This window comes from Cynocephalus volans, chromosome 1 (genome assembly GCF_027409185.1).
Source record: "Cynocephalus volans isolate mCynVol1 chromosome 1, mCynVol1.pri, whole genome shotgun sequence".
Lineage (NCBI taxonomy): Eukaryota > Metazoa > Chordata > Mammalia > Dermoptera > Cynocephalidae > Cynocephalus > Cynocephalus volans.
Window position 1 is genome coordinate 302,935,067 of NC_084460.1, and position 13,068 is coordinate 302,948,134.

The window sequence follows — 13,068 nt, forward strand, 5'->3', positions numbered from 1 at the left end:
TGCCGAAACCCTGGAAGGGTCCTGGCCAGGACCTTCGGATGATCCCCTCTCTTGGGTTGACTGGCCCCCTGGCTGCCCCTCCCAAACCTGCCAAACTGGGTATCTCTGGGACTCCCTCCTTTTGCCATTTCAGACCAACACATCCAACATTGGCCTCAATTCAGGGTGAGTCAGTGGGTCTGTCCTACTTCTACGGGCTCCCCCGACTACTTTCTGTGACTACTGCCTACTTCCCGAAGACCAGGCACCTGGCCAAGGGAACCCCTCTTGTGCCTCCCAGCTGTTGGAGGATGCTCCTCTAGCCTATCAGTGGCTTCTCTCTTGAAACAGTGCACACCAACAAGGACGCTCCTTGGTGTTACCCTTCCTCTACTGGGACTGATCACCTCCTTTCTCACCCTCTAAATGGGATCCTCACAATCCAAACCTCGGCGCTCTATGCCTCTGGGCTGTCTCCTGGACAATTTCTCGGCCTCCAGAGAGACCTTAAAACCCGAATGCCTCGTTTTCTACTGCAACCAGGTTTGGCCTAAACACAAACTAGACAATGGATCCCAATGACCAGAAAATGACACTTTTGATTTGGATACTCTCAGAGACCTAAACAACTTTTGTCACTAAAGTGGCAAAGCCGGAGAGATTCCTTATGTTCAAGCCTTCTTCTATCTCTGATCTCGTCCTTCTGTCAAAACTGTCCTATGTCTCAAATTCTCCTAGCTCATGCCTGACCTCCCCTTCTGGACTCAGATCAATCTTCTGACCCATCAGACCACTCTGCTCCCCAACCACCTCCTTATGCTCCAGATCCTCCACCAGCCCCTTCACCTTTTCCCTCTCTTTGTTCTCAGCCACCCAAACCCTCTCCTTCTTCCCCTTTGTCAGGTGACAACCCTGCCTCAGCTCTGGCTCCTTTATACCCCCTCTGTGAAGTGGCAGGGATGAAGGGAATTGTCTGGGTCCATATTCCCTTTTCTCTTTCTGCTCTCTCCCAAATCAAAAAACGACTGAGATCTTTCCAGTCCGACCCGCAACATATCTTAAGGAATTCAGATATCTCACTCAGTCTTATGACCTCACTTGGCATGATATTTTTATGATTCTCACTACTACTTTGTCCCCTGAGGACAGGGAGCAGGTCTGGTAACAACCCAACAACAGGAAGATGAGGTATATGCCCAAAATAATAGGCAGCCTGTGGGAGCTGTTGCCACCCCTCACACGGACTCAAATTGGGACTACCAGGCCAGCCACAGGGACCGGGATCTCTGGGATAATATGATCACACACCTACTGCACAGCCTCCAAAAAGCTACTCACAAGTCAGTCAATTATGACAAACTCAGGGAGATCACACAAAGGGCCACTGAAAATCCCAGTGAATTCTTAACCTGCCTCTCTGAGGCTTTACATAAATACACACATATAGACCCGAACTCCCCTGCAGGCATAGCCCTCTTACACTCTCATTTCATTACCAAGTCAGCCCCTGATACTAAAAAAAAAAAAAAAAAAAAAAAACTGCAAAAACTTGAAGATGGTCCAAATGCAACCCAAAGAGACCTCCTCAACACAACTTTCAAGGTTTTTAACAATAGGGAGGAGGAGGAGAAGAAGGCTCAATACAAAAGAGATCAGGCCAAATACCAACTCCCAGCTAATGCTGTCCAAGGCTCTCATACCCCCAATCCGGCTGCCCCCAGAAGCAAGCCACCCAGAAACTGCTTCAAATGCGGTCAACAAGGCCACTGGACACAGGCCTGTCATAACCTCAGGCTCCCTCCCAGGCCCTGTCCTCACTACAAACAGCCAAATCATTGGGGGGTTGACTGTCCCACTTGCCAGACAGGGAGTGGCCCAGTCCCCAACCCAAAGCCTTTGGCTTCACAGCCATCTTTACCAGAACTTCTTGGATTCGCCCAAGAGGAGGACTGACGATGCCCAGGGCCCGAAGCCCCCACGGAGATCACCATGCACGAGCCCAGGGTAACTCGCCTTGTAGCAGGTAAGCCGATCTCTTTTGTCATTGATACAGGGGCCACTTATTCTACCCTTCCTGAATATGCAGGATCAACAACCCCATCCTCTATCACAATAGTAGGGGTCATGGGATCAGAACACCACCCATGGATCACTCAACCCCTTTCCTGCACCCTGCATCACACCCAATCCACACACAAATTTTTAATAATGCCTCGATAGGCTGGAACATCCTTTCCAAATTCAAAGATACCCTTACCCTAAACACTTTAGCTCCAGCTACAATACTCCTGTTACAGGCTGCACCCAGACCTGGCCCCTGAGGCTTCCACCTTCCCCTTCCCCTCAGACAAGACTAACCCCGTAGTATGGAACACTTCTCCCTCCACTCCTACGCACCATTCCCCTATCCTTTTTAAGTTGCAGAAGCCCTCTTTGTTTCCTAATGTCCCACACAATACCCCACTAACAAACACCTAATAGGCTTAAAACCCGCCATACACAAACTCCTTTCTTCTCATCTCTTACGGCCTACCCACTCACCTTTTAATACACCCATCCTTCTGGTTATAAAGCCTAATGGCTCGTACTGTTTAGTTCAAGACCTCAGCACCATTAATGCGGCTATTTTACCCATAACCCCGATTGTTTCTAACCCCTATACTCTTCTATCCAAAATCCCAACAACACATTTCTTCTCTCTACTTGACTTCAAAGATGCCTTTTTTTCTATTCCCTTACACCCTTCCTGTCTAAACCTGTTTGCCTTCACTTGGACTGATCCTGATATGCAGCATTCCCAACAACTCACCTGGACAGTACTACCTCAGGGGTTTCAGGATAGTGCCCACTTCTTCATCCAGGCCTTAGCTCAAGGCTTATCTAAACTTCCTCTAACCTCTAGCACTTTAATACAATATTTCGATGACCTCCTCCTTTGTAGCCCTAGCCCCTCCTATGAGGATTCACAGGCCTACACTGTTGCTCTCCTTAATTTCCTGTCCTCCAGGGGATATCAAATGTCCCCCAGCAAGGCCCAAATTTCTTCTCCTTCAGTCACCTATTTGGGAGTCCACCTCAGCCCCAACACCAGAGAAATAACAGTGGATCACAAGAGTTTAATTTCAAACTCCCTACTCCTACCACAAAGGGTGAAATCCTTTCTTTCTTGGGGCTTGCAGAGTATCTTCACCTATGGATTCCTAACTTTGGCAGGCTGGCAAAACCACTTTATGAGGCAGCCAAAGGGGATCCTGCCATTCCCTTTGATCCCACAAAGCCCATTCATTCTCCCTTCCAGCGATTAAAAGCCACTCTCCTTGCAGCCCCAGCTCTATCCCTCCCAAACCTATCTCATCCTTTTATCTCATCATGCGGTCGGGGTTTTGGGACAAGAGGTAGGAGATATCTTCTCCCCTGTTGCATACCTTTCCAAACAACTGGACACCACAGCTCGAGGATGGGCTCCTTGTTTATGGGCCTTGGTGGCTGCTACCCTTTTAGCACAAGAGAGCTCTAAATTAACTTTTCGGCAACAAACACTCATTTATTCCCCCTGCCATTTTCAAAACTTTCTCAGCCATAAGGCCATGTCAACTCTCTCCCCTTCTCACTTGCAACTTATCCACCTCACTTTCATTGAAAATTCCCAGTTCTCCTTTAAACCTTGCCCTCCCTTAAATCCAGCCACTCACCCCTACATCACAACTCTTAAAACATAATTGCGTAGAGGTTTTAGATCTTTTTCTCAATCCCTTTCCACATATCTCCCCACATCCCAACACACATGGTTCATAGATGGGAGTGCTGCCTTCATGCCCACCCCCAGGGTGGGTTATGCGATAGTAAATCTAATAGAAGCTATTGAGGCTGCTCCCCTTGCCCCTAATACCACTTCCCAATAGGCAGAACTCATTGCCCTCACCCGTGCTCTCACTCTGGCAAGTAACAAACAAGTCAATATATACACTGACTCTAAGTATGCTTACCACATCCTACACTCCTGTGCAGCCATATGGAAGGAGAGAGAATACATGGCCACTCAAGGAGGGCCCATAAAAAATGGACATCTTATCAAGATACTTTTTGAGGCTGCACAACTCTCAAAGGAGGTTGGGGTTATACACTGCAGAGGACACCAAACCTCCAATGACCCCATAGCCCAGGGAAACAAACTGGTGGATCTAACTGCCGAATAGGCTGCTCAATCACCAGGCCCTCACTCTTCCTCTCCCACTCAGGTCCTTCTAATGGCCCCTACGCCCTTACTCTAATATACACCCAAGAAATACAGCACCTCCAACAGTTGGGGGCACAGAGAAAGGACAACTGGTATACTCTCTCTGGTCACTATGTCCTCCCTACTACACAAGCTGAGCGAATCCTTTTAAATTTCCATAATTCAGTTCATATAAGCTATGAACCCCTACTACACCTTCTTCAGCCCTTATGGTACTCTCCCCACATGGCCAAGTTAAACAAATCACTCAAAATTGTCCTTGGTGTACTTGTTGCTCCAATCAAGGTGGCCTCCAAGTTCGGTACTTTCCCACCCACCAGGCCAGAGTATACACTCCTGGCCAGGACTGGCAAATTGACTTTACTCACATGCCTCCCCACAAAGGGATGTGCTATCTCCTAACCTTAGGAGATACCTTTTCAGGTTGGATTGAGGCTTTTCCCTGCACTTCAGAGGACACTACAGCAGTAATGTACGCTCTCACCTCAGAAATCATCCCTTGTTTTGGCTTGCCCACCAGTCTCCAGTCTGACAACAGCCCAGCATTCATTTCCCAAATCACACAACTCGCAGCACAGGTGTTACATATTGAATGGGACTTACATATACCATATCGGCCTCAGTCATCAGGCAAAGTAGAAAAAGCCAATCACCTCATAAAAACACACCTCACCATGCTGTCCATGGAACTTCACCTCACCTGGACCCAACTTTTCCCTCTAGCACTCACTCGCTTGCGAGCTGCCCCCTGCAAACCCACTGGCCTCAGCCCCTTCGAACTTATGTATGGTAAGCCCCTTCACTCTCACACCTCTCCCTTCCAGCTCATTGCCTTTACGCCAGTATCTCCCTACTCTTTCACTCATTAGGGATCTTCGGGAACAGGCCAACCTTCTATTACCTGATCCTTTCCCCACCACCCCCTCAGACTTTAAACTGAGCCTGAGACAGCAAGTGTATATTAAAACCCGAATCCCAAAGCCCCTCTCACCATGTTGGGAAGGGCCTTATACAGTACTTCTCACCACCCTCACAGCAGTAAAGGTACTAGGAAAGACCCCTTGGTATCACTTATCCTTGGTAAAACTAGCACCTGAGACTTTACCCAAAGAATCTGTTAAAACCAAGCCAGAGGGGTTCCTCTGCTCAACCTCCAACCCAACATCTCCTTACACTTTGTCCATTTTAGGACACACAAAACTGAAAATCTCCAGGACCCCCCCAATCCCAGAAGAAGGATGATCTTTTCCCCGGTGATTATCCTCTCACTCTCGCAGACCTGCTTCATGTCCTTCACACAGGAGCTGCTCCAAGACTGGTCCTGACCCACCACCTCCAGTGTTGAAGACATCCTTGAGAGAGTAACTGAATTAGCCTGGCAGGGCACCCTCTGTGATTACACCCCCGACGAGGTTACCCTCAACTCCTTTTTCCTACTATGCACCCTCTCAACCTCTCAGCCCCTGAACACTTGCCTTTTCTCTTCTTCTTGCTTCTTTTCCTAACAGAGACATATGCCTTACCCTGTTCACAAAGTATAACCAAGGTCTTGGTGGGTGGAAAGACACTTTCCAACCTCCCGGGTCTGCCACCCAGAATCTTCGGGGGAACCCCACAGGACACATTCACATCCCTGATATACGTTCCCACAACATGCTGTGACCAGACAACTGCCACAGCATGGTCTTACAGGGGTAAAAATGACTGGATAGCTCTTTCCAAAGGGGATTCTGCTGGAGTCCAGTGCCCTGCTCCCCCAAAACATTTCTGCTTCACCCAAACCACTCACCTAGGGTATAGCGCAATGGGGGAGGACTTCAGGACAAAACACGTTGGACTCCTGACAATGATGGGACTTGTCCTTCTTCTTGGTCCCTGACTCTTTCGGTGTTTCTCTAATTTCTTACAGGAATGTACGCAGGCTTTCACCAACTAAAAGGTCATCAAATTGTTCCTGGGAGGAGGATATCAGCCCCTGAGAACCATCGACCCTTCCCCAGAAGAATACAGCCTCCCCACACGAAACCAATACCCCACCACCTAATTGTTTTAGTTTTTTCATATCTTCGCCCATCTCCAGCAGGAAGTAGCTTCAGAAGAATGAGACCTTCACCCCTTTTGCCTTCTCCCTATACTTAAAAGGAGGAAATGATGGATCTTGGACGTGACCGGTGCCATTTTACACACACTCAGCACAAAATGGCCACCAGCATTTCCCTTATGAGAAACCTCGTGGTTTCTGAGAAACAGAATCTCCTCCACACCAGCACCAAACCCCTCCCTGATTACATCAGCCTTCCTTACAACCTATACAAGCCCTCCCATCCCGATGCCGGTTGCTGCTCTCCATTTTGAGTGCAGCCCGGAAGATTCGTTTCCTTTAATAAAGCTTGATCGGTACCTGGCGTTTCGGCTCACTTTCTTTCAATTACATGCAATGTTTCACCACTTGCTATATCTATTTCCATTTAAAAACGTCATAGTCATCTTTCCAAGTTCTACATACAAATTTACTTCATTTGTTAACAACTGCATTTTGGAGTAAACATAATTTAATGAACCCCCTGTAGACAGGACCTCTGCTTTTTTTTTTTTTTTTTTTTTTTGCAGTTATAAACGATGCTGAAAAGAATACTCTCTGGTCACTTGGGCCCATACCTCCACAGGATAAATTTCTAGAAATACAAGGATGCTTTAAAAAGTTCAAGGAAAGATTCATATTTTCTTTCAATTCTATTTTTCTGTGAATTTTTTGAAGTGCCCTAATAGAGTTATATGATTATAGGGGATGCATTGATAAGTACAGCCAAAGTAAAAATACCCTCCCAACAAGCTTAACTATTTACACTCACAACGTCTGCACGTACCTGTCCTCCTCACCCTTGACAGTAACTAAAATAGTCATATTTATTTCCCCCAGTTTGATATGAGGAAAATGTTCTAATGGCAATTCTTTGATCACCAGTGAGACTAGTATCTTGCTCAGCTTACTGGCCATTGAATTTCTTGACTGAAAACTGAACTATTCACAACCTCTGTCTACTTTTCTATCATAGCGTTTCAGCACACATTTTTAAGAAAAAGAAAATCCACAGGTGGGCAACAGAGTAGTAGGAATGAACAGAAGTGACCATGAATTTGGGTTGTAAGCTGAAAATAACACTGCTAAAGAGCACCAGACAAAACTGATGAGAAAATACTATTTAAAAGGACGCCTTTTCCCTCAACTATTCACACAGTAGGTAAAGCAGGTTGACGATCTGAGACACCTAAGCCTGCGAGAGTTCCACTTCATTCACAAATGTTAACCCACCCTGCTTTAAGGGAAGGGCTCCTCGAAATCGTTAATCAGTTACAGAAAAAAGAGTACACCGAGTTTCACAAGGTACACAGACCTCTGGGTAGATGGTAGATTGCGGCTGACAGGGCCAGGCCAGGCGAGACGGTGAGGCAGAGGGTGAAGGCACAGACTCTGGGGTCCAGTCACAAGGCCAGAACTCTGGCGCCTCTACTAGCTAACTCCAGTCTTTGCCTCAGCGACTCCCTTGAAAAGGGATGCTGACAGAACATGCCTACTTCCTTACTGAAAGGAAAGGTGAGAGTGCTGCCAACAGGTCTGGCCCACTGTCACTTCTCAGTCACCTCTCATGTAATCCACCACCACCATCTCTGGGCCGCTCTGCTCCCGCTATTGAAAAGCTTCCACCAATGGCCTCGAGATCGGTCGGCTAAGAGTGCCTGCCTCCTTCCCTGACCTCCCCAAGCACTGCTCCACACTGACCTTCCTGTAACTGAGTCCCACATTCCTCTTACATGCCGACCACATTCCTGCCCCCACACTTCTGCACTTCCTGTCCATTCCACTTATACGCTCTTCCCCAGATGGCCACCCATGGCTTGCTTGCTCAATGCACGTTCAAATCAACTCAGTCACTCAGCAAGGCTGACCCAACCAGTCTGCATCAAACTGCCACTGTCTCCCCTGCCCTACTGCCCACATTACTATTCTCAGCTTTGCTTCTTATCCACATTTGACATACTGCATATTTGCTGGTCCACTGACTGCTTGTCCCCTCACTAAAATGCGACCTCCATAAAAGCACAACAGAACATGTTTTATTTCTTATTGTGTCCTACCTTCTAGAACAGAATCTGGAATGTGGCAGTTGTCAAATTAACACATCTACTTTCACTCCCTCCTGAGGCACCATTAAAATGATTGTGCAGGATTATTTTTTAAAAGACACAAACCACAAAAACAAAGAACAGGAACAGAGATAAGAACGCTAAAATATTACAGGCTGAACACTGGAAATAGACCTGAAAGGGCTGAATTCTACATCAACGACAGTGAAGGCCAACGAGCAATCTGACTGGAAGTCGGAAAACTCGGGTTAAAAACAGAATTGGCCAATAGATCCAAGAAGCAGGAGGATCCCGAGAGTCTCCTCACAACTCTGCACAGCCACACGACTTTCCCTCTCCTGCCTTGGCCAAAGGCTGTAGCTTTTTTCCCTCTGGAAAGGGAAGTAGAATTTTTGAACTGAAGACACCAGTTACAGTGGGGCGGGGGTGTGTGTGAGAAACCGTTCTGCAAATGGAAGTAAGCTCTTCATGGTCACTGCTGAAATCCCAGACCTCTCCCTCACTTGGCCCCTGAACACAGGCAGCCAGGCAAGAGGCTACAAGATACTTCTCTGGGGAATGTGAAGAGACTCAAAGAAGCTGACAGGGGTGCTCTAAGGAGATGGCCCAGCCAGGTATCTCTGCAGTGAACGCCACAGTCACCAAGCCATGACCACAGGCTCAGGGCCCTCTGCCACAGAAGGGATAGAAGATAAATTTGAGACTACCATTCAGAAAAAAATGGAAAATCAAAGCATACAGAGCCCTCAATTAGATGGGAGGAATAAGTTTTTTCTTTGAGACATATTGCACAGTGTGGTGAATAAATAATAATACATTGTACATTTCGAAATCACTAAGATAAATTTCAAATGCTCTCACTACAAAAAATAAGTATTTGATAATAAAAGGTCATGGATGTATTAATTAGCTTAATTTTATTACTCCACATTGTATTCATAAATCACGATATCATTGCATACCTCCTTAATATACACAACTATAATTTGTCGATTTACAATTGGAAAAAAAAAAAAAAAGAAAATGGAAAACCTAAGAAAATTGGAGTGCCAATCCAGAGGGTCCAACAGTAGAATTCTAGAAAGAGAAAGAAAGTAAACGGAAAGAAATCAAAGCAATAAATCAAGAAAAATGCCCAGCATTAAAAAACATGAGTTTCCAAATAAAGATGCCCAAAGAGTAGGCAAGATTAAACAAAAACAGACTCTAAAGGACACCATAGTTCCGGGTGTCTTGAATTTCACAGAAAGAATAACCTTCAAACTTTGCTGAGGAAAACAGTCACATACAAAGGCTCAAGAATCAGAATAGCTGAAGACTTTAACAGCAGCATCAGAAGACAGAGGAGCAAAATGCTGTCCAAGTTCTTACTCAGGTGCGAGGGCAGGAGACAGCACTTTCAGACATACAGGGTCTCAAAACTTCATCGCCCATGCATCTTTTCTCAATCCATTAATGGAGGATGTGCTCCATCAAAAAGGGAGAGTAAATCCAACACAGAGGAGGACACAGGTTCCAGAAAACCAAGGCTCCAAAGCAAGGAGTGATGAGATTTGCAGGAAGATTCCAAGCACAGTCAAGACTGTAGCAGTTTGGAGGCACTGGAAGAGTTTTATTCAAGATGAAATGAATAGAATACTGAATTTTAACAGATAAAAATGACTAAATTTCTTGGAGGCAATTTAGACAACTGGTAGAGAATTTGGAGTTGACTTTTAGTGACAGATATATAGAAAACTGAGGAAACAGCAAACAAGACTCATAATAACCCTAAAGAAAACAAAAAGTTACCCAGGGAAGGAAAAGTAATCCTATTACACAATTTAGCCTAGCTGTGAATGGCACTTATGGAGTCATGATATAAACACTAAATACTGAGCTAAACAAATTAAGGATAAACCTACTTTGGGCAGCTATGGATCCCTCTGTACAGAGAAGGCAGAGGGATGAAAGAAAGTTAGAAACTTTGTATCTACTCTCAGTCTGGTGAAGACAACTATGAAACAAGGATGAGGGGATACAAATAAGCAAGTCAAGGGAACATACTCTTTAGAGCTGGAGGTAAAGACTAACTCCACCTGGAAAAACTCATTCATCCTTTAAACTCCAGTTCAAGGACCATGTTCTTTATGAATACTTTCCAACAGGTAATCACTGCCTCCTACTTCCTATCTTCATACCCTGTACATATTTGTATTACCAAGAGGCTAAAGTGGATCCTCTACAGGAGAGGGAACATGATTGGGGGAAGAACATTGATACTTTTCCCTTACAGGCCTTTCTAAAATTATTTGACCCTTAAAATTACATGAATATTTAACCTTGATTAGAAATAAAATTAATCTTTAATTTAAAAATTCATATGAATGCCAGTAAAAAGTAGTAAGGTCAATGTATTTTTACCAAATTAATAGCAAGCATCAACAAGATGACTAAACACAATGACACGATGCCCAAACATGTCTCACAATTGTCTGGGTTCATCTTTAATGGTATTCGAGGAACTTTAGCATGCCTGGTAAAACAACAGCCTACTAGGGATTTCACTTCTAAAAGGCGTCCGATTTTAGAAATACAAAAAAAGGAAAAAAAAAAATCTTGTTTTAGCCCAAAATAACATGTAACCAATGTTTAAAATGTTATATGCAAGGAACGTGTTTCTTTTCATTATTTTCTTGGTTTCCAAGTGTTTGGTGTTGTGAGGTTTTACAATTTAAGGGAAAAAGCATTCTGACACATTATACTCGTTGGGGCTCCCTGGCTGCTTTTCTACTTGGTCAAAAACCTTCACATATATCTTGGACTTTGTGCCACCATAACTTGGCACCTGAGACCTCAACTCAGCTGTGTGCTATGCTTCTTCCAGAGCTTGGTTACTGCTTAACAGAAAAGGGAAAAGCTTTCCTATGACCAACTGCCTAAGGGATGGATGCACACTGAAGGGGCCATCCCAAATATAAACACCACTTCGTACTCCAAAAAGAATGTTCTCTCCTCTAGATAATTTCAGCATATAATTAAGTTTGTTGGTAAGCACTAATGGAGAATCTATCTGACCAGTGAAAGATCACAAGTCATCCCAGTGGACACAGTGTAATCATCTGAAATCCTGTCCAAGTCAAAGTGTCTTGGGACTGACTGAAGGGCTTGAAGCCCTTCACCATATGGTCTCAGCCAAGCCCTCTACCATTCAAGATGTCAGCAGTATACCAAACTCTCAACCTTTTGCTCATATATGCCACCAGATATAAATGTCATGCATCCCCTTTCCTAGTCTTCCTGTCTGGAATACCCCATCCTGCCAACTCCACCTAGAAAAACTCTCATTCATCCTTTAAACTCCAGTTAAGGACCATATGCTTTATGAATCCTTTCCAACAGGTAATCACTGCCTCCTATTTCCTATCTTCATACCTTGTACATATTTCTATTACTGCACTCATCACACTGTAATGTAATTATTCTTTTACTACTGAATCTCCCACACTAGACCACAAACTGCTTGAGAAAAGCAAAAAAAAATCTATATCCTCTTTACTTTTGCACCCCCAGAACCCTTAACAGTGCCTGGCACGCAGCAATTTCCAATAAATATTTTTTAATTGAACTGCTTGAAGAGGTGAGGTTATGAAGCTAAAGTAAGGAAATGGGAAGACCAAAACAACAAAGCCAAAGAAAAAATACTTAACGATTCAAGAAGAAATTCTCCCATCGGCCACTGAGAAGTTAGCCTGCCCACTGGAGAGGGCACTATGACAGGGATCCTCCCTATGGTGGAGGAACTGAGGGGCACTGGCCAACTGCACCACAGAGGTGTTCTCCTTACACTCACTGCACTTTTACCCAAGTGATGTTAAATTGATTTAAGGTAAGATGAGGTAAGCCCCTACACAGTGCCTGGCACAGAGCAGAACTAGTAGTAGTAACGAGAAAGTTTAATCCCCATTGTGATTTGTTTAACTGGCTTTCAAATGCTGTCCCTGAGACTTGAGGAGGTATGCTCCATTTTCTCCAAGTCTAAAACTCTCATGATAGGTTGATGGTTTCAGACCCAGGGAACTGGGAATTCAAATGATAGCCATTCTTAACCAAACACCTTTCCAGCTAGTTTAAAACACTGCTTCCAAGTATCCTAATAGCAAACGTACTTAATGAGTTTAGCCTGGGGTTCAAAATATAAACTTAAGCACTAGGTTACATCCGATATTTCAATATCCTAGGTTTGCTTCTGTAAATGAACATTAAGCTTATTATGTAGTGTGGTGCTACCAGCAGCCTCAGACAAAATCCTTATTGTGTCTTATCCCACCTTAATAGGGTTTTAAGGAAGGTACCTGCTAAGAAAGTGACTGACTATCCTTAAGTAGACACCAAACAAATGTGAAGTCATTATCTGAGGGCTGAGGGTAGCTATAAATCTGAGGACACAACCCAGAACCGAAGGGCAAGTCATCCTGTTACTGAAGATTTAGACTCATCCGTGTTCCTTCAGACGTGTGACCCAGCATTAACGAAGAACCCAAACACTAGTCCATCTCTCCTTCGGTTTTCCGTGGTATCCACACCACGTCAAGTCTGACACTCACTTTCTGAGTCGGATGGGAGAGGAGGCACAGCAGCTGGGCCTGCGCACCCAACCCCTTCTCAAAAGAAGACCACCTCACGACACGACACGACACGGTGTCGGACGGCCCAGGTTCCCAGCG

The 13,068-nt window shown here is 44.9% G+C and overlaps 1 protein-coding gene across 2 annotated transcripts in view; it reads right to left on the reverse strand.

Annotated features, from left to right (window-relative positions):
- The window catches only part of HDLBP (high density lipoprotein binding protein), an 85,665-nt gene that overhangs the window by 71,765 nt on the left and 832 nt on the right, over positions 1-13,068 (reverse strand). The window lies entirely within an intron of this gene.